Below are 22914 nucleotides of genomic sequence, written 5' to 3' on the forward strand. Positions count from 1 at the left end.
CTGTCTGGATGAGGATGCATAGTCTCCTATGGGAGTTCAGCTGCAGCCCATAGCTCACACAGGAGAACCACAAATTTATTAAATATGGTGGAACTGCAGAGAGGGATCTTAAGTTGAACCCCTCTCCAAGGAGCTCAGTCCACCTCTTTGAGAAATTCTGTCTTTTCCTATTTGGCTAGGTAACACTGAAGAAAAAGAAAAATGCTAATATAGTTTGATCACCCTGTGTAATTGAGAATTTCCTCACAGTATGTTTTCTGGTTTCCTCCTTAAAAAAAAACAGAAAGAGAATTAAGAGCCTGTGCTGGTTAGTAGCAGATCTGCCTAATACACATCAAACTCTGGCTTCTATCCCAGTACTAAATAGTTGTAGATCCCACACAGGCCTGGTGATACTGCTCTGTGAGTAACCAAAGCACAGAAAGGGCTAGGCAGAGCATGCAGAAAACTCAGACCTCCGGTTCAGCGGAGCCAGAACTCTGGCACAGGGACATGGGATCCGCCCAGAAAGCCCTTGAATGGGGCCAAACACTTGGGCCCTTTGTCACCAGGAATAGCGGATATCCAGGGACACAGTCCTGGTAAGACTGTACCATGAGTAACCAAAGCACAGAGAGGGCTAAGCAGAGCACGTGGAAAACTCAGCCCTCTGGTTCAGCGGAGCCAGAACTCTAGTATAGGGACTTGGGATCCATCCAAAAAGACCTGGCTCAAAGTCTAGACACACAAGCCCACAGTAAGGCACAGGCCATTGTCAGTGGGAGTCGAGATTTTCCCAGGAAAGGCAGTGCTTGAAGTTCAACTATACAGACCCTCTTACACCTGGACCAGAGGGGAGTCTGACACATAGGCCCAGAGAGAGCACATTGGGGGTCCTCAGAGAGCAGAAAGTACTATGCTATAGGAAAAAGGGTTCCTTGTGGCCTAGAGAAAGCCAGGTCCCTGCCAGTAGTACTCAGGACCTGTGGGCACAGGGATGAGCTACCAGAACAGCCTCACAAGAGCTCCCACATCTTAGCCCACAAAGACAGAGCTGAGTCACTGCTACCAGAACACACTGCTTACCCACCAAAGCCAAACACACAGAAGCAGTTTTCTTTCTGAACCCACGGGCCCTCAGGTCCACGGGAGAAACAGGTACCAATCACTCACAACAAGACCACGTATAATCACAGACAACAAGATGGCAAGAAAACTTAAGCAATGGAAACCAAGACAATCTGGAAACATCAGAACCCAGTTCTCCCACCATGGCAAGCAGTGGATTGCCAAACACTCCAGAAAAAGAAGACTCAGATCTAAAATCATACTTCAAGATGATGATGGAGATCTTTGAGAAGAGCATGAATAACTCCCTCAAACAAGTACAGGAGGAAAACCATGAACAAATAGAAGCTTTTAAAGTGAAAACACGAAAAACACTCAAAGAAATCAAAGAACTAGAGAAAAACAGAACCAAAGAGATGAAGAAATTGAAAATGGAAATAAAAACAATAAAGAAAATACAAAAAGAGACAACCCCAGAGATGGGAAACCTAAAAAAAGAAATCAGGAGTCACAGATGTAAGCATCTCCAATAGACTACAAGAGATGGAAGAGAGAATCTCAGGGGCCAAAGACAACATAGAAAACATAGTAAAATCATTTAGAGAAGATGCAAAAACCAAAAAGTTCCTAACCCAAAATGTCCAGGAGATCCAGGACACAATGAGAAGACTAAACCTAAAGATAATAGGAATAGAAGAGGGCAAAGAATATCAACTAAGTGGCACAACAGTAAATATCTTCAACTAAATTGTGGAAGAAAACTTCCCTACCCTTAAGAATAAGATGACCATGAGCATAAAAGAAGCCTACAGAACTCCAATAGAGTGGACCAGAAAAGAAATTCTTCCCAACACATAATAGTCACAATGCCAAGTGTTCAAAAAAAAAGAAAAGAAAGAAAGAAAGAAAGAAAGAGAGAGAGAGAGAGAGAGAGAGAGAGAGAGAGAGAGAGAAAGAAAGAAAGAAAGAAAGAAAGAAAGAAAGAAAGAAAGAAAGAAAGAAAGAAAGAATACAAAAAGCAGTAAGGGGAAAAGGTCATGTAACATATAAAGGCAAACCAATCAGAATCATACCCGACTTCTCAACAGAGACTGTGAAAGCTAGAAGATCCTGGACAGACATCATACAGACCCTAAGAGAGCACAAATGTCAGCCCAAGCTGCTGTACTCATCAAAACTCTCAATCACCATAGATGGAGATACCAAGATACTTCAGGACAAATCTAAATTTACACAATATCTGACCACAAATCCAGTCCTACAAAGATTAATAGATGTAAAACCCAACACAAGGAGAAAAACTACATCCTAGAAAAAAACAAGAAAATAAATAAGCAAGAAAAGCAAAAGAAGAAAGACACACAGACATAATTCTACCTCTAAAAGCAAAAATACCAGGAAACAGCAACCACTACTCCTGTTAACATAAACGGCCTCAATTCCCCAAAAAAAGAGACATAGGCTATCAGACTGGATACATAAACAAAATGCAGCATTTTGCTGCATACAGGAAACTCATCTCACAGACAAAGACAGACACTATCTCAGAGTAAAAGGCTAGGAAAAAAAACCTTCCAAGCAAACAGCCCCAAGAAACAAGCGAGAGTAGCCATTCTAATATCAAATAAAGTAGATTTTCAACAAAAAGTTATCAAAAAAGATAAGGAAGGACACTTTTAACTCATTACAGGGAAAATTTATCAAGAGAAACTCTCAATCTTTAACATATATGCTCTAAATACAAGAGTACCCATATTCATAAAAGAAACCCTACTAAAGCTCAAAACATATATTGCACCCCACACAATAATAGTGGGAGACCTCCATGAACCCCCCAGAGGCATCCCCTTACCCCCAGGCCTTGCCGCACCTCCATGGGCCATATGCCCCCTACTCTCTTCATCCTTCCCCTAACAATCGGATCCCCTCTTCTAATGTGTCTGAAGATAGTGACAGCATACTCACATAAAATAAATAAGTTTGTTTTTTAAAAAGGAAAAAAAAGAAAAAAAATAGTGGGAGACATCAACACCTGACTCTCATCAATGGACAGATCATGGAAGCAGAAACTGAACAAGGACGCAGTGAAACTAGCAGAGGTTATGAACTAATTGAAATTAATAGACATCTACAGAACATTTCACCCTAAAACAAAAGAAATACACCTTCTTCTCAGCACCTCACAGCACCTTCTCCAAAATTATCCATATAGTCCATCAAAAACAAGCCTCAATAGATTTAAGAAGATTGAAATACTCCCATGAATCCTATCAAATTACCATGGACTAAGGCTGGTCTTTAATAACAACAAAGATAACAAAAAGCCCATATACACATGGAAGCAGAACAATGCTCTACTAAGTGATAGTATGGTCAAAGAAGAAATAAAGAAAGAAATTAAGGATTTTCTAGAATTTAATGAAAATGAAAGCACAACATACCTAAACCTATGGGATGCAATGAAAGCAGTACTAAGAGAAAAACTCGTAGCTCTGAGTGCCTTCAAAACGAAACTGGAGAGAACATACACTAGCAACTTGACAACACATTGAAAGCTCTAGAACAAAAGGAAGAAGATACACCCAAGAGGAGTAGACAGCAAGAAATAAACTTAGAGCAACTACTAAACACATATCCTACCCCATACCGACCCTGTGCCTTATTCAGCATGCCTCTGGGTCTGCCCTTCCATTCCCCGGCCTGCCGCCAACATGGCTACATGCTCCTGTCGGCAGAAGGCTCAGAAGCTGACTGGGCAGCACCAGCTCATACTTTCCAAACTGCTGAGGGAAGAGGACAAGTAATGCACTGACTGTGAGGCCAAAGGTCTCCGATGAGCTTTCTGGAATATTGGTGTGTTTATTTTCATCAGATGTGCTGGAATTCATAGAAATCTTGGGGTCCATATCCAGGGTCAAGTCAGTCAACCTAGACCAATGGACACCAGAACAGATACAGTGCATGCAAGATCTGGGAAATAATAAAGCAAGACTACGTTATAAAGCCAATCTTCTGGAAAACTTTCGAAGACCACAGACAGATCAAGCAATAGAATTTTTCATCAGAGATAAATATGAAAAGAAGAAATACTATGATAAAAATGCTATAGCTATCACAAAAAAAGAAAAGGGGGGGAGGATGAGTAAAGGAGAGAAAGGGAGGCAGAAAAGCCTGCAAAACCACTAAAAACTGAAAGGCTGCAGAAGAAAGAAGATCAACAAATTGAGCCTAAGAAAAGCACCAGCCCGAAAAATGCTGCAGAGCCCACTGTGGAACTTCTAGGACTTGACGGTCCTTCTGAGCCACCAGTGACCAATGAAAGCACAACCACAATGCCACCCCTGAATGATGATATAGACATTTTGGGGCCTATGACTTCTAATTCTTTACCTGTAACTCTCATGCCCCCAGCACAGAGGCATGCCTCCCTACCAGCAGCTGCCACCCTGTCTACCATAACAGCTGGGGATCTGGATCTGTTTACTGAGCAGACTACAAAGTCAGAAGAAGGAGCAAAGAAACAGGTCTCCAAAGATTCCATCTTATCTCTGTATGGCCCAGGAACACAGCAAAGCACTCCTGGTGTGTTTATGGGACCTACAAATAGACCATTTACCTCACAAATCACTGACCGCATTTCAGGGTTTTCCTTCCATGGGCGTCCCAGTGCCTGCAGCTCCTGGCCATATGGGAAATATGATGGGACAGAATACAGGCATGATGGTGGACATGCCCATGCACAATGGGTTCCTGGGAAACGCAATGCCTGGAGTGATGCCACTTCTTCAGAATGTCGTTGGCCCTCAGGGAGGAACAGTGGGACAAATGGGTGTAGCATGGAGTAAGTTCAGCTTGCCACAAGCTGAGCAGCCTCAGTGGAATCTCTCACAGATGAATCAGCAGATAGCTGCCATGAACCTCAGTAGTGCAAACACTAGTGCAGGTTTTGGCCAGCCCACCACACGACAGCAGGGTGGTCTGGAAGCTCATCCGGGCAGACTCTGAGCACACAGCTATGGCAGTAAGAAGCTGCAACAGAGTTTCATCCAGAACCGACACCCGACATTCCTCGCTACAAAGGCATCTAGTTCCTGTTTATTTATGTACATACGTATTTTTTCTTTCCCCCATTTGTTCACACTGAGAATTACCTGATTGACCGTGTTGGTCTGTGCTGATTAAATTTGTTGTGAAAGCAGGTTGAGAAACCATCTTGTGAGCAAGTAGGCTTTGCTCATATTTCCCATGATCTCATAAGCCACATTGAGAAGCTGCTCAGTTAACGTGTGTAATCGGTATTAGTCTCAAAATTATAGCTCTAACGTTTGCATATAAGGGCAGTAGTTATCATGTTAGTAATACCGCTAACAGTATAAACCCCACCCCCGAATTAGCCAGTAATCCTGTAGGAAGGTACTGTATGATCAAATGTTCAATCCTATACATAGAAAGTAAATGTATCACTGAACACTGTTTCTAGTGTATCAAATTCTTTTACTCATCACTCCCTCCGCTGTACTGTTGTTATGATGTGCCTAACAGGGAATGTGGTTAGTGAGAGGAGATAAACATGGATGGTACAATAAATGCAATTTCAGAATTCAAATTTCCATTGCTTCTTGTACTGTGGACCTCTTCTCATGTACATAGTGCTAATATGAAGACCTTTTCTGCACTATATGCACACAGGGTAATAAAACAAAGCCACTTTTTTATGGTGAAAAAAAGGTGTATTTTTAGAATTAGCCATCTGCACTCAGATGATCCCAATCTTGTTGGCAACATCTAAAGCATCATAATCAGGAGCCAAGTGAACACACCATCTTCTCTCCATCAGGCCTTATTAGGGTACTGACTTTGGCCACATCAATGTCATAGAGTTTCTTCACGGCCTGTTCGATCTGGTGCTTGTTGGCCTTGACATCCACAATGAACACAAGCGTGTTGTTGTCCTCTACTTTTTCATGGCTGACTCGGTGGTCACTGGGAATTCAATGATAGCATAGTTGTCAAGCTTGTTTCTCCTGGGTGCAATTTTTCAAGGATATTTTGGCTGCCTCTGGAGCCACAGAATCTTGGGCCACTGAAAAGTGGGTGATGTCCAAATCTTCTTTTTGTAACTGTGGATGCCTTTCAGCACTGCTTTCTTAGCTTTCAAGGCTTTTGCTTTGGCTTCGACTTTGGGAGGGGCAGGAACTTCCTTCTTCGCTTTCGGCACCATTTTGTCGAAAAGGGTTGCCCCACAAAGCTACTTTTAATCCTTGAAGATATATCCAGGTTTATGACAGTAATTGTGACTATATTTTATGGTGCCCGGTATTGACAAAATATTTTCCTATATAAAACAGATAAATCCATAAAAACAAAGAAAGAAAGAAAGAAAGAAAGAAAGAAAAAAAGAAAGATAGATAGATAGAAAGGAAGGAAGGAAGGAAGGAAGGAAGGAAGGAAGGAAGGAATAAAGGGAGGAAGGAATGAAGGAAGGAAGGAAGGAAGGAAGGAAGGAAGGAAGGGAGGGAGGGAGGGAGGAAGAAAATTCCCACCACAATCAGAAAGTTCAAGGCCAGGATGGTCTACAGAGAGAGTTCCAGAACAGTCAGGGCTCCCCAGAGAAAACCTGTCTCAAAAAAAGAAAGAGAGAGAGAAGATAATCCCTCTACCAAACTAGCCTGTGGGTAAGCTGGTAGTGCATATTCTTGATTATGATTGATGTGGAAAGGCGATGTAGGTGATTAATGTAGGAAACCCAAGTCTATGTAGGCAGTACCATCTCTGAGTTGGTGGTCCTGGGTATTATAAGAAAGCAAGCTGACCAAGCCATGGGAAGCAAGTCAGTAAACAGTACTCATCCGTGGCCTCTGTTTCAGCTCCTGCCTTGAGTTTCTGTCCTGATTCCCTGGACTGTAAGCTCTAAGTTAAAATAAGCACTCTCCTTCCCAAGGTGCTTTTGGTTACAGTGTTTGATTATGTTGTGTGTTTGATCTAATGCTTGTATTATGTCAACTGAGTTTCCCAAATTGTACAAGAATATGCACATGAGACACTGAGGGTCCCTGCCCCAAGTTGGTTTTGACTGGTAAATAAAGTTGCTGGTGGCCAATAGCTGGGCAGGGAGAGAGAGATGGGACTTGAGGATTCAGAGGCAAGGGGACTGAAGGAGATAGAACCACCCTTCCAGAAGAGGAGTAAAGACCAGGCCTGAGAAGTAGAGGAGAGACAGACAGCCAACATGAAAGAGCTGTGGGAGAGCAGCCCCAGGGGACCCCCAGTTGGTCTAGGGCAACAACAATGGAATATAGATTTTAGTAAGTCATAACTCAGGAAGATTGGAGGGGAGGAATTGGCCTCATGGAGGTTGGGAGTGACCCGGCCATTGAGCCGTCTAAGGCATATTAAAATACAAGGTTGCATGTGTGTGGCTTTCATTCAAGAACCCAGAACATGGGCGGGTAATGAGGAGCATGCATAGCCACCACCAGGTTGATTTGAGCAGGATTAATTGGCAACTGCTACATGATCACTTTTTAGGAAGCCCTAAAAAGTGGGAAACCATCATGGTGCTTCCAACATCTCTTAGCTCCAGAGACAGTAGAACCCAGCTCACAAGGTTCATGTGACTCACACACACACACACATGCACTCATGGTGCTCCCAGACCCACCCCTTACTGAACTATTGGCAAAAATTTTCTCAAAAGGAAGATATAAAGTTGGATTGGGAGGAGGATATATTGAGGACAATATGGAAGGAATTAGAGAGAGCAGTGGGGATGGGTATGATATTTTACTATATAAATGTATGAAATTAAAAAATAAAATAAAATAAAAGCCAGTCCTCAGCCCGGCACTGTGGCTTACACCTTTAATCCTAACAGTCAAGAGGCAGGTGGAGGGCTGGAGAGATGGCTCAGCGGTTAAGAGCACTGACTGCTCTTCCAGATGGTCCTGAGTTCAATTCCCAGCAACCACATGGTGGCTCAACCATCTGTAATGAGATCCGACGCCCTCTTCTGGTGTGAATGAAGACAGCAACAGTGTACTCATATACATAAAATAAATCTTGAAACAAAAAAAAAAAAAAAGAGGCAGGTGGACCCTGTGAGTTCAAGACCAACCAGAGTTTATGTAGTGAGTCTCTTATTTTCTTAAAAAGCTAAATTAAATTAAAACATCAAATAAAAAATCTAATAAGAACCCCAGCCATCCTATCTATTTCCTAACAAAGATTTCTGTGCTGGAAGAGAGGCCAGACTGTTGAAAAACTACATGTGAAAGAGGACTGTTTTCTCATACCTACAAAAGGAAGGAGCAGACTGCTTTATAGGTAAGCTCTACCCTTGCCTGCCCCTTACTTTGCCCCAAGGACATTCCTGGCCTTTGAAAGCAGACCCAGGACTGCTCTCATTCCCTCATTACCAACTCCCTAAAGATTCCATTTTCCTTATTGCTTTGCTCTCCTTCAAAGTGTCATAATCCTCTCTGCCCACGCTGACCTAAAGTGAAGACCTGAGTCTATCAACACTGCTGTATGCCATCCTCCCCCACAGAGCACCGAGTGCTGATATCACAACCAGAATGTCACTCAAGGCTTTGCCCCACATCAGACATCACTCACACAGCCCTGAGAGAGGCCAGAGCCAACAAGGACAAAAGACACAATCACTGAGGGCCACGGTGCAGTGGTGTGTGAGGTAACAAGGAACATGAACAGGGAGGGGTGCCCTGGGTTCCAGTAAGTTCTACCAAGCTGAGACCATCACCTAAACCTCATCGAACCCCATTCTTCCCATCCCATTCATCCCAGCCCATCCCATTCCAGTCAAGGATAATAAGGTGTGTGTGATGGTTAGTGTTAATTGTCACCTTGATGGAATCTAGAATCTCCTAGGAGGTGAGTCTCTGAACATAAGGGATTACCTTAATTATCTTAATTGATATGGGAAGACTCATCCTTTTTATTCTTTCTTTTTATTGGATATTTTATGTATTTACATTTCAAATGTTATCCCCATTCTCCCCTCTCCCATCCTACTCTCCCTCCCCCTGCTTATATGAAGATGTTCCCACTTCCACCCACCCACTCCTACCTCAAGGCCCTGACACTCCCCTACAATGGGAAAAAGCCAGGAAGACTCACCTTAATTGTGGATGGGACCATTCTCTGGGCCAGGCATCCTGGACTGTATGAAGTAGAGAAATTGAGAACTAACACTGTTGTCTGTTTGGTTGTAGGATCAGGTGTTAGCAGCTGCTTTGAGCTTTTGCTACTGTGACTTCAGCCCCATGATGGACTACTGGATAAATTATAAGCAAAAATAAACCATTTCTCCTTTGTGTTGCTTTTGTGGGGTATTTTATCATAGCAACAGGAAAATGAACTTTAAAAACTGTTCCACTGTGGACATTAGAGTTCCTACTCAGTTGCTTTCATTAAGATAAGAAGTGAATAACTGCCCCACCCCACCTCCCTCCCAGCACACACACACACACACACACACACACACACACACACACACTTCTATGAAGAAAGCCCTAGGCTGAGGTCATCCCTTGAAAAGAATAAGGCTTGGCTCTGCCCAGCAGTGAGTGTTAGATGGCCTTGCCCAGGCTCTGCAGAAAAGAGAAACTAAGGCAAAAGGAAAAAGGAAGTAGAAAGATAAAAGAAAGGCACCTGCAAATGGAAAACATTCCCAGAACTCTGCAGGAGACCCTCCCCAGGAAATGGAGGCAGCTGTGCCTGCCTCTGGCCTTCCCTGCCCTCCACTGCTCCTTGCCGATTGCTTTATTTAATGAACACTGATGGTGCTGTGCTGACACAGCCCCAGCAGCTCTGTCTCATCTCCTTCACCATCACAGGAAAGAATGGCAAGACTGGTGAGCTGTAGGGTCCCCAGTCCTTGGTTACTGGGAACCACCCTGAATAGCTGAACCGCGGTCCACAGCTGAGTGTGAGGTAAGAGCTAGGAAAATAAAGACAGAAGATGCTACAGAAAAGAGGCCTTGGTTGTCAGAACCAGACTCAGAGAGTATGTAGGATAGGCACTTACAAAGATGCTCTGAGACTAGAGACAGCATTGTCTTAAGAGCTCTGGACTGCAAACACTGCCTGCCATCCCCACCTACCTTGATGTCCCAAAGGCCTCGGGCAGGGTTACCTGTGACCAGGTAGCCTTCTGGCTCTGGCTTCTGCAGCTGAAGCCAGAGAAAGAACTGTTGTATCTGTTTGTTGGCTTGCCTTTACTGTTTCCTTTCCCTGCCCCACCCCCACCCCTCTTAAACATTATGTTCTACAGAGGATTGTATTTCAAAAGCTTTGGAACAGGCCTGTAGGCTCAGCAGAATTCAGGTTTGGAAGTTTCTGCTGAAACGAGCAAGACCCTTGGAGCTACGTGAAAACATTTGTGTCTGCTGCCCTCTTTTGGCCATTTTGGAGAAGTCTTGGTAGACTGTCCTTTAGAGGAAAGGTTTAATCAGTGAAAGGTGAGGAAAGAGGGAAAGAAGGGGAGGGAGGATAAAGAGGAGGAGGTGGGGAAGGGAGAAAGTAGAGAGGGAGGGAGTCTTCTGAAACTTCATTACTGAAATCTTAGACCAGCAAAATGAATAAGTAAATAAAGGGGCTTCGTATTACATTGGCTTACATCACACAGACCGATTATCCTGTCTGCACAGACACTGAGACTGAGAACTTGATAGTTGCCCAGTCCACAAGGCTGCTGCCTCACTTCACATAATCTAATCAAGAAGCCCCTTAACGAATCCTGGAGATGGAGAACCTAGATAAGAAAATAGCAAAAGAAAAAAGAAATGCAAGCATCAACAACAGAAGACAGAATCTCTAGTGTTAGAGATACAATAGAAGAAATTGATACATCAGTCAAAGAAAATGTTAAATCTAAAAAGGCCCTGTAGTGGATTGTCCTAATCCTGCTTGTATTCTAATGTTAACCTGCAGTCCCCAAGACTGGTTACTCCAAAGACAATAAAGTCCACATGTAAGACACTGAGTGATTAGTAAATAAAGATGACAATAGCCAATAGCTGGTCAAAAGAGAGATGGGTGGATTGACATTTCAAGGGTTTTGGCAGAGAGGATCATGAGAAGGGGAACAGGAGGAAAAGCTGCCAAAGAATAAAGGAAGAGTGTGCAGGAGAGGAGAGGGGACAGCAGCCACGGGTTAAGAGAGAAGAGAACCTGATCCTGAGAGCTGCCCCATTGAATCAAAGAGCAGCCAAGATAAAACATAGTAATAGTTCTGGGTTATCATTAGAAAAGTAGATTCTAACATCATGGATGGTAGGCAGCTGCCCAGATACTGTGCTGCTTAAGGCATATTGTGTGGATGGATGAAGGGATGGAGGGATAGATGATAGATAGGTAGGTAGATAGATAGATAGGTAGGTAGGTAGATAGATAGATAGATAGATAGATAGATAGATAGATAGATAGGTAGGTAGGTAGGTAGGTAGGTAGGTAGGTAGGTAGGTATGTAGGTAGGTAAATAAAGAGGGGGAGAACAAGTTTAATCTGGGAAACTGGTTACTTAAGGAGGGGTAGAACCTCATTCGGAATTTTAATAATTTTACTACTAAAAACATCCAGAAAATCTGGGACACTATGAAGGCCTAAACTAAGAATAATAGGAATAAAAAAAGGTCAATAGCCCCAGCTCCAAGGCCTGGATAATATTTCAACAAAAGTATAGAAAAAACTCTCTCAATCTAAAGAAAAAGATGCCTATAAACATACAAGAACCTTAGGGAACACTAATTAGATTGGACCAGAAAAGAAAATCCTCCTGCCACATAATAATCAAAACACAAAATCTACAGAACAAAGAAAAATATTAAAAGTGGAAAGGGGAAAAGGCCAGGTAACACACAAAGACAGACCTATCAAAATTACACCTGACTTCTCAACAGAGGCTCTAAAAGCCAGAAGGGCCTGGACAGAAGTTGTGCAACCTATAAAGACCACAGGTGCTAACCTAGACTACCATACCTAATAAAACTTTCAATCACCATAGATAAAGAAAATTAGATATTTCAAGACAAATCCAAATTCAAACAATATCTATCCACAAATGCCCTTCAGAAAATACCAGAAGGAAAACTGCAACCCAACAAGGATAACTATATTCAATAAAACACAGGAAATAAGTAATTCCATACCAGCCAAAACAAGGGACACATACACTAACACACACACACACACACTAACACCACCAACATCAAAATAACAAAAAATAACAATCACTGGTCATTAATATCTCTCACCATCAATGGACTCAATTCCCCACTAATGACACAGGCTAACAGAATTGATGCTAAAATAGGATCCACCATTCTGCTACATACAAGAAACACATCTCAGCAATAAAGATAGGAATTACTTCAGAATAAAGAACTAGAAAAAAGTTTTCCAAGCAAATGGACCCAAGAAGCAAGCTGCAGTAGCCATTCTAATATCTAATAAAATAGACTTTCAACCAAAATTAAGCAAAAGAAACAGGAATAACACTTTATCACCATCAAAGGAAAAATTTACCAAGATAATATCTCAATTCTGAACATCTATGTCACAAACACGAGGGCACCCATATTTGGAAAAGAAGCATTGTAAAAACTTAAGTCACACATTGACTCCACACATTAATAGTGAAAAACTTCAATGCCCTATTCTCACCAGGCTATTCAGGCAAAAACTCAGGAGAGAAATAAGGAAACTAATAGACTTCATTAAACAAATGGACCTAACAGAGATCTATAGAATATGTCACCCAAAGGCAAAACAATATACCTTCTTCTCAGCAGTTCATAGATCCTTCTCCAAAACTAACCATGGAGAAAAGAGATAAACATACCAGACAGACAAGAGTTATAAGAGGCAATGGGGAAACTGGCATACCAGAAAAAGAGGTCATTGCTTGTGCCATGCCTTGCACTGGCCCAAATGTGCACCAGAAACTACAGCAAAATCTTACTTTTCATAAATGAAAGTTTTTTATGGAATATTCTCTGCATTTGCATTTCAGATGTTATCCCCTTCCCCCAATCCCATCCCCCTCCCATTGCCTCCATGAGAGTGCTCCCTGTCCCAACCACCTTCTCCCACCTCAGCACACTGACATTCCCCTACACTGGATAAACAAGCCTTCACTGGACCAAAGGCCTCACCTCTCATTGATGCCAGAGAATGTTATCCTCTGCTGCATATGCACCTGGGGCCATGGGTCTCTCTGTGAAAACTCATTGGTTGGTCCCTGGTAGCTGTGGTGGGTTTGGTTGGTTTATAATGTTGTTCTTCCCATGGGGTTGCAGACCCTGTCAGCTCCTGCAGTCCTTTCTCTAGCTCCTTCATTGGGGTCCTCGTGCTCATCTGATGGCTAGCTGCTGTTCTTCTGTATCAGTATGGCTCTAGCAGAGCCTCTGAGAAGGCATCCATATCATGAACCTGCCAGTAAGCACTACTTGGAATCAGCACTAGTGCTTGGGTTTAGTGGCTGCATATGGGGTTGATTCCCCTGGTGAGGCAGTCTCTAAATGATCTTTTCAATCTCTGCTCCTCTTTGTCCCTTTATTTCCTCCCATGATTTTTGTTCTCCCTTCTAAGAAGGACTGAGGTATCCACCTTCCATCCATGTGGCCTTCCTTCTCTTTGAGCTTTATAAGTTGTGTGAGTTGCTTCTTGGGTATTAAATCTTTTGTGTTAGTATCCGCTTATAAATGAGCACATACCATGGGTGTTCTTTATATACGGGTGACTGGGTTACCTCACTCAGAATGATAGCTTCAAGTTCCATCCATTTGCCTAGGAATTTCATGAAGCCATTGTTTTTAGTAGCTGAGAAGTACTCCATTTTGTGTATGCACCACAATTTCTGTATCCATTCCTCAGCTGAAGGACATCTGAGTTCTTTACAGCTTCTATGAACATGGTGGAGCATGTGTCCTTTTTAGATGTTGGAGCTTCTTTTGGGTATATGCCCAGGAGTGATATAACTGGGTTCTCAGGTAGTTCTATATCCAAATTTCTGAGGAACTGCCAGACTAATTTCTACAGTGGTTGTACCAGTTTACAATCCCACCAACAGTGGAGGAATGTTCCTCTTTCTCTGCATTCTTACCAGCATCTGCTGTCACCTGAATTCTTAAAATTAGCCATTCTGACTGGTGTGAGGTGGAATCTTAGGGAGGTTTTGATTTGCATTTCCTGGATGACTAGGGATGTTGAGCATTTCTTTAGGTGCTTCTCAGTCATTCAATATTCCTCAATTGAGAATTCTTTTAGTCTGTACTCCATTTTTAATAGGATTTTTTGATTCTCTAGAGTTTAACTTCTTGAGTTCTTTGTATATATTGAATACTAGCCCTCTATCAGACGTAGGATTTCCCAGTCTGTTGGTTGCCAGTTTGTCCTTTTGACAGTGTCTTTTGCCTTACAGAAGCTATGCAATCTCATGAGGTCCTATTTGTCGATTTTTGGTCTTAGAGCATATGCCATTGGTGTTCTGTTCAGGAAATTTTCCCATGTGCCTATGTTCTAAGCTCTTCCCCACTTTCTGTTCTATTAGCTATAAATGAAAGTTTTTAGGACTGGCAAGATGGTTCTTTGGGATAAGGATCTTGCTGTTGAGTATGAACACCAAACTCTAGTTCTCAAGACCAAATGGTGGAAGAAAAGAACTGACTCCTAGAAGTCATCATCCAACTTCTTCCTGTGCTGTAGCACAAACACAGATGCACTTACACACACACACACAGTAAGTAAACTTCTTATATGGGAAACTTTAAAGGTATCAGTTGAAGTGGACATTCTTGGCTGTGTCATGTGATGTTTTGCTGAAGCAGACCCATGAGAGGGCATGTGGAGAGTCTAAGTAGCATAACAGACAGTGGTAATGTTCATACATAGCTAACAGTTCAGTGCTTCATTGGTCTCATGTCTTCCCTTATCTTCATTTCATTGAGAGAGGTACAACAGTGAACTTCTCCTGGCTTTCCAGGTAATTTTGGCCCCTTCCCCTGACTCATACTAATTCAGCAGAGGCCTGGCAGCTTCTGCTGGATTGTGATGCCCCTGATGATTCATGTTTGGTGACAGTTTTTAACTGAACTGTTGGTATCCTGACACTAATGAACTGGACTGTTGGTAACCTGACAGCAGAGAAGAGAAGCCCTCCAAAGAACTCCTTCTAAACAGGTACATATCCCCTTGTCCTTTGCCATCTCTTCTCCCCTACCTTTGGATGGTGGGCTAGAAAGAGAGGGTTTAAGCATTTTGAAAAATCTCAGCCTACATATCAGAAACCAAACCCTTCCACCCAGTACTCCATCTGTCGCTGAGGTTCCTGCAGGGCCAACCCAGCCTCTCACACGGTTCTTGTTTCCACTACCAAGTCCAGCCCTGGAAGAGCCATTAGTTCAGGTCTGAAAGTTATAAATGCTACAGCTGAGATTGTTGTGGACAGCGTATGCAACCACTCATCAGCATGTGTATGCATAGACTGTGCACAGAGAATAATTCTTACACTGTTGAGGAACATGTGGGTTGTTTCCAGCTTCTGGCTATTATAAATAAGGCTGCTATGAACATAGAGGAGCATGTGTCCTTATTACATATTGGATCATCTTTTGGGTATATCCCCAAGAGTGGTAGAGCTGGGTTCTCAGGTAGTATCATGTCCAACTGATCAGATGCTGACTGCAGATGTGTTCCTGTAAGCTACCTCCCTTTGTGGTCAGTCTTGTTAAACAGAGACTGCAGCTGCTTCTTGACATGTGAAAGGCTCACTAATTCAAAAACAATAGTCCTTTTCTCTTCCTCCACTGTGTAGGAATAAGCCTTTCACTGTTCAGTGTGTTGTGGTACCCCATACCTATGAAACATTTATTCATTCAGTGAGCAAATGTTGAACATCTAGTGTGTGAACAGGGGAACATCCTTATTTTACAGGAATATCACACATGGGCTGGGATGACGCAGCTGGTAAAGTGCTTGGGGCACAAACATAAGGACCAGAGTTTGAATCCCTGGTACTCACACTAAAGGTAAAATAAATAAATCAAGTTGGGCTTACATTTGTACTGCAATTGCTATGATTAAATACCGCGACCAAAAGCAGTCTGGGGGAAAAAAAGGGGGGATTTCTTTGGCTTAAACTTCCACAACATTGTCTATCATTGAAGGAAATCAGGCTCAAAGAGTACAAGAATCTGGAGGCAGGAGCTAACAGAGGCCATGGATGGTGCTGTCTATTGGCTTGCTCTTTATGGTTTGACCAGCCCAGGGATGCCCCTGCCCACTATGGGCTGGACCCTCCCACATCAATCTCTAATTAAAATGACATAGGGCTTGCCTACAAGTCAGTCTTAAAGAAGGCATTTTCTCAACTGCAGTTCTTTCCTCTCAGATAACTCTAGCTTGTGCCAAGCTAACTGTTTAAATAACCACACCAACCCCCCATCTGATTAGGGTGAGCTATACTGCCCGCTTACAGGCCTCAACTCTGGGAGAGATACACGCCCCCTTTGTTATGCTAATTGGTCCAGTCACAAGCCTACTCCACACCTCGCCTTCTACTGAAGAGTATGTTTTTTAGCACAAAACCATACAGATTGGGCTATAATATTATGCAGTACTATTGGTGAACTTGATAACCACTATCCTGCTAATAAATTGGCTCAGTTTTTAAGGAGCACCCCATTGTGTTTCCTAAGGTGGTTTCCTCTATCCCTCTTCCCCATGCTGGGTTAACTTCTACAGATGGATCTTCTAATGGCTTTGTTGTAGTATCTGAAGAGATTCATGAAACCTCCCAAGTAGCAGTTAGATCTGCTCAAATGGCTGAAATTATGGCTATGCAATTTGCTTTGCAGAGGTTCCTTGAAGAAGCCCTAAGTATTTATACTGATAGTGTCTATGTTGCTCAAATTTTGTCATTTTTAAAAACTGCTGCTTATATTGCCCCTGTGTCAGGAGTTCTCGATCAGTTATTGAAATTACAGACTTTGATTTGGCAAAGTTTCCTATGTTGGTAGGGCACATCAGAGCCCATACTGCCCTTCCAAGACCTCTATGGAGGGGAAATTGGCTTGCAGATGTGTATACTCGCCCTCTTGGATTGGTTATAGAAGAATCTAATGTGGATAAGGCTATTCAGATGCATACTAAATTTCACTTGATTGCAGGATCCTTAAGATTTTATTGTAAAATTATGAAGGAGAAAGCTCTATGGATAGTCACTCAATGTCCCATGTGTGCAGAATTCATTTCTGCTCCTAATTAAGGAGTCAAGGGGACTGACTCTCAATGATATTTGGCAAATGGATGTTACATATGTCCCTTCTTTTGGTAAATTATAATTGTGCATGTTTCAGTTGATACTTATTCATATATATATATATATATATATATATATATATATATATATATGTAGATAGTGGTGAGAAATTGAAAGATGTCAAAAATCACTGCGTGTAAGCCCTTGCATATATGAATGTTCCCAAGAAGATTAAAACAGATAATGGTCCTGCCTAGTCCAGTAAAGGGTTTGAACAATTTTGTTCAGATTATGCTATAATTCATAAGACTGGAATTTTTTATAATCCTCAAGGACAAGCAACCATTGAATGCGCTCATCGCACCATAAAGATATATTTGTCTAAAACAAAAAAGGTGGAGCGTATCTCCCCTCATGCACATCTATTCTTGATTTTATATATTTTAAATATTTTAACTGTAAATTCTGAAGGCCACTCTGCCACTGATCGACACTGGAGTGTGCCCAGCTCAGCAGGGAATGGTTCGATGGAAGAACCTTGCATCCTGTTTATGGCTAGGACAGGACCCCATTTTGAACAGAGCTCGAGGCTCTGTTTGTGGTTATCCTCAGGATTCTGAGTCCCCCAAGTCTGGGTCCCTGAGCGCTGTGTCCACTCTGTGAAAACTGCAGATTAGTACTATTGTTATTAATGAGGGAAATAGTTTCAAATGTTCTCAACAGGAATGTCGTGCATCTGAGAAGCCGCTGGGGGAGTGGACACCTTGCAGCAGTGACAAGGACCTCAGAATCTGCACCCGCACCTGCGTTGGTGGAGCGTACTAGCAGAATCAATTGATTCTTGCCTGCACCAGGAGGATTTAGGCTGCAGCCATATTAGTGCTGTTTCAGCAGCTGCTTTTGTAGCTTCAATCTTTTGAGATTGCCCCTTCCTACCTTATTGTCACGGCTCTTAGGTGAAATCCTCAGAAGTGGCTGAGGCCCTCTCCACTTTAGTTAACCTAAAGCCTTTCATTCAATTGGATATACATTCAATTAGGAATATTAAATTTGAATTAACTCTGCAGCCCTGTTACAGAAACAACTGGTTGAGGTTCATGAGACTATTAAAGCAGAGATAGTATTAGCTGTGGGCATGTACCCTCCCTTATGTCCTTCAGGCAAAAGACAAGCCTGCAGTCAAGCTGTCAGCTGACAGATTAGCAGTAACCAAGCCTATAGCTCGAAGCTCAGTGGAACCAGTATAAATTAGGTGACCAGAGATAGGAAAACCCATGAGGGTGCTGCTCGACCTAAAACAGAAAATCCACAAGGGCCCTCGTGAATTATTCTGAGATGGGTAAGAGCAAGTGCTGTCATCCGTGTGTGCCTAAGCCAAATCCCTAATTTTAAAAAATAATATTGGGGTAGATGTTGGAATAACCATGCCAGCCCCCCCCCCAACCTATTAGGGTTAGCTATACTGCCTGCTTGCAGGACTCAACTCTGGGAGAGATACACGCCCCCTTTGTTATGCTAATTGGTTCAGGCACAAGCCCACTCCACACCTGATCTTGTTTCCAGTTGCCTCATGTGACAGTTCACCCTAGGGGGTGACTCTTCCACCCAGCAGCTAGGGAATTTGCATAACCCCTCGGTAATTATCCCTGAGTGTATATACTAGGACTTCAGTCTGTGTGTGTGTGACTGCAGGCAGTCAAGAGAGACTGCAGTTCAAGATGGAGTAAAGCATTTCTGGTAATAATGAACTTGTGTCTTTCTTTCAAATCCTTAGGCCTTCTCCCAGTTTGGATTAGCTGTTAGTGGTGTGGGCATCACAAATGGAGGCCCCATATGGCCTCCAAAACTAACATAAAATTAGTCAACACCAGTATGTCACTGTAACACTCATTCATATTTTAGCCACACTGACAACCAAGGGCTATAATTTACTTACGGGTGTGAGAGATGCAGGCTCTTTTGCATTACTGGAATTCCTGGCACTGTCTCAACTGCACCAAACCTCCTCGGCTGCTACAGACCATACTGGCTCTGGCTCCTAGAAATGAAATCATTGACATGTCTCCCCTTTTTATATGTAAGTAGCCCACTTATGATACACCTACAGTAACAACTAGAAGCAAAAGGAGAGGGTTGGTTGGCAGGTAGTTTCCTCCTCTTTTGCATGTATATATGAGAAAGGACCTGGACCAAACAGCACAGAAGTGCAGGAGTCATGACGTGCTACCCTGTGGGGATGACACAGCCTATGCAATCCTGATCCCACAGCAACAGCAGCCACCTACATTGGCCTGCACAGTATAGTCTACAGCCAATAACAGGAAGGCATGTGACCAGATCCTTCCCTGCCAAGTTGCAAGCTACATAAGATTCTAAGTGTGCTGGATATTTTCATGCTAACTTTACACAAGAGTCATCTGAGAGGAGGAAGCCTCAATTAAGAAAATGCCTCCATAGGATCTGGATGTAGAAAGGCCTGTAGGACTTTCTTAATTTGTGATTGATGGGGGAAGCCCCAGCCTACTGTTGGTGGAACCACCTCTGGGCTGGAGGTAATAAAGCAGGCTGAGCAAGCCAGAAAGCAAACCAGTAAGCAGCACAACTCCATGGCCTTCATATCAGTTTCTGCCTCCAGGTTCCTGCCCTGACTTCTTTCAATAGTGGACTACTATGTGGAAGTGTAAGCCATATAAACCCTCTCTACCCCACTTTGCTTCTGGCCATGGTGTTTCATCAAAGCAATAGAAATATAAGGGAGGCTGGTGCCCTCGATGTCAGTAATGGACACACACAGATACCAAGTTATCAGCACAAAGATTTATACCCAGAGGGGCAAGCAGTGGGAGAAATGCTGCAAAAGCAGACAGCAAGCAGATGTTTGGGGTTTTTTGTTGTTGCTGTTGTTGTTTTGATTTTGTTGTTGCTGTTGTGGGGGGGGGGGGTGTTTTTTGGTTTGGTTTCTCCAGGAGTGGATTTTTAAAGGGAAAGCTGGGGGAGGAGTCTGTGCTAGGGTAAGTTGGTCAATCCTGACTGGACAAGATTGTTAGGCTTTGGTGTTTTGTCTCAGAAATGAGTTGGTTGTCAAATAAGGGACTAGACCTTGAGGGCCAGCTTTAGGGATGTAATCCAAAGAGTTTAGCAAAAGAGAAAGGAGAAAAGGGGGAATCACTAAGGCCTGCTGGAGTCCTTCATATAAACCTGACTGAGACACTAGAATTGGACAGGCATGAGTTACAGAACAGACACAAACCTGGGAAGGGTGGGGTGTGGGCAGTAGGGATTGTAGGGAGACAGAAACCAGAATGTACTACATACATGTAGAAAACTGACCAACTTGTTAAATAAAATGTAACTCTTGTCCAAAAACATTGTGAGACCACATCTTCTACTGGTTTCTGTGACAACCACGCTGGGCACTTTTCTACCAACCTAAATTCCATTTCCTCTGCCTAATGGGTTTGAGTTTTGTTCTGTTCTGGGAATGGTATATGTCATCTGCTCCCATGTAAGTCCTAGTCCGTGTACCTGTGTACAGGAGGAGACCTGAGGAGAATGTCAAATGTCCTGCTCTATCACGCGCCTTCCCCAGAGACGGGATGGAATGGCTGTCCCTGGTTGTCAAGTTGACTGGAATGAACTTCAATCCAGAATTGAAAGGCTCACCTGTGATCCTGATCTTGAGGCTACAAGTTTCTGACCTGGATCTTGGCATGGAGATCTTGAAGCATAGGGGCTATGAATCCCAGGAGACTAAGACAAGATCACCTCTGAAGTCAAGGTCATCTGGGACAAAGCAAGTTCCAGATCCAGGTGTGGTGGCACACACCTTTAATCCAGGCCACACCTGCTGGAGACCTATATAAGGACATTGAAGAAGAAAGATTCTCTTCGACTTCGCCTGCCTGCCTTGTGGGACTGAACCACTGCTAGATCCTTGGACTTCCATTCACAGCTGCTGCTGACCATTATTGGGGAGTTGCACTACAGAACAAATCCCCTTACTATATGGAAATTACCTGTAACTTCTGTGACTCTAGAGAACCGAGTAATACACCAGATCTCCCATTAAACCTGGAGTTGTCTGGCAGGCTACTCTCCCATCCTTCCCAAGTAAACATCACAAGAACAATGGGCATACACAGCCAAACCCAGTTTGTTTGTTTTAACTTGGAACAGGAGACCTGGATGCATGTCCCCATGTTTGTCCAGCTAGCTACTGAGCCATCTCCCCAGGCCCTAACTCAGTAAACCATGCACTTGGCTGAGGTTCGACATTTCAGTCTGCATGGAACTTGCCCACCAACCAGCTAGCCACTCTACAGCATCACCGCAAAACATCCAAGGGTGACACTTTTAGCTGCCAGTGGCCCCTCCAGTTCCTCCTCATTCCCTCCTCCAATCCCCAGCTGAGTTAACGGTGCCTTAGCCTGAGTTAACCCATCCTCATTCAACCAACCAGTACCATCAGTTTTACGAACCTTCAACAGTGTAGCTGTGTGGTGTAGGTGAAGATTGTTTTTACTTATGCAGTGCTTACTACAGTGGCCTTGACAGTTAATCTTGGTTGTCAATTTGACTAGATGTGGGATCAATTAAAAGATACATTTCTAGTTGGGTACAGCAGAGTATGTCCAGGAAGGGCTAAGGGGTAAGACCCTTAGGCACCTCTGGCAGCAGCTCTGCTAGCCTTCAGTCCCTGCTAGTGAGCATCCCCTTTGCTGCTGCCACCAGCAGTCACCTTCAATAAAGTCAGACCCTGGCATCATCAGCCTTCCAATGCCCACTGAAGACCAGCAGCTCTGAGGAATCCTCCAGGCCTTTCTTTACTACTGGAGCATCCAGACCTGGGCAACTAAGCCTAAGCCTCCAGTGTATATTCTCTGGTAAAACTAAGCCAATCTAATAAACCTCCTCTTATATTCATTCTAAGAGTTCTGTTCCTCTAGAGAACCTGACTACAACTAGATACTTAAAAGGGGCGGAAAAGGGGCTGCAGAGATGGCTCTTCTATAAGTCCTGAGTTCAATTCCCAGCAACCACATGGTGGCTCACAACCATCTGTAATGGGATCTGATGCCCTCTTCTGGTGAATCTGAAGACAGCTACAGTGTAATTACATACATACAATAAATAAATAAATCTTAAAATATATATATACTTCTAGCTAGGAAGCTACAGTTGAAAGAAGAAAGTTAGTTCAGTCCCAATAAAGAAAGCTTCAGAAAAAACCCAGCCAAGCAGCTCTTTAGCCTACCCAGGAGCTAGGCTGTCTTTCTAGGTGCCTTTTAGTACAGCATTTATTATTTGTGTGTGCATTTGTGTGTAATTCAAAGAACAACTCATGGGAGTCTATTCTCTCTCTAGACCATGTGGGATCCTGAAAATTAACTCAGGTTATCGGGCTTGGTAGCAAGTGCCTTCCCCACTGAAGAATCTCAACAGGCCCTTTTCTTTTTCAGCTTTGTTGTTTTTTTTAAAGATTTTTATTTTAAACAACATGCATGCATGTGTATCTGTATAAGGATGTGGACATGTGGATGCAACTGCCCAGCTGGTGGCAGCAGCAGAGGGGACACCCACCAGCAGGG

The 22914-nt window shown here is 43.1% G+C and overlaps 2 pseudogenes across 2 annotated transcripts; one reads left to right on the forward strand and one right to left on the reverse strand.

The window, feature by feature from the left end:
* The first annotated feature begins 3758 nt into the window (after window positions 1-3758).
* On the forward strand, window positions 3759-5072 carry LOC308421705 (stromal membrane-associated protein 1-like; annotated as a pseudogene). Its single transcript has one exon. The product of its transcript is annotated as a stromal membrane-associated protein 1-like (transcript).
* A 731-nt stretch (window positions 5073-5803) lies between these two features.
* On the reverse strand, window positions 5804-6274 carry LOC308421297 (large ribosomal subunit protein uL23-like; annotated as a pseudogene). The gene has a single exon. The product of its transcript is annotated as a large ribosomal subunit protein uL23-like (transcript).
* Between the last annotated feature and the right edge of the window lie 16640 nt (window positions 6275-22914).

Source organism: Micromys minutus, assembly GCF_963924665.1.
Source record: "Micromys minutus genome assembly, chromosome: 6".
NCBI lineage: Eukaryota > Metazoa > Chordata > Mammalia > Rodentia > Muridae > Micromys > Micromys minutus.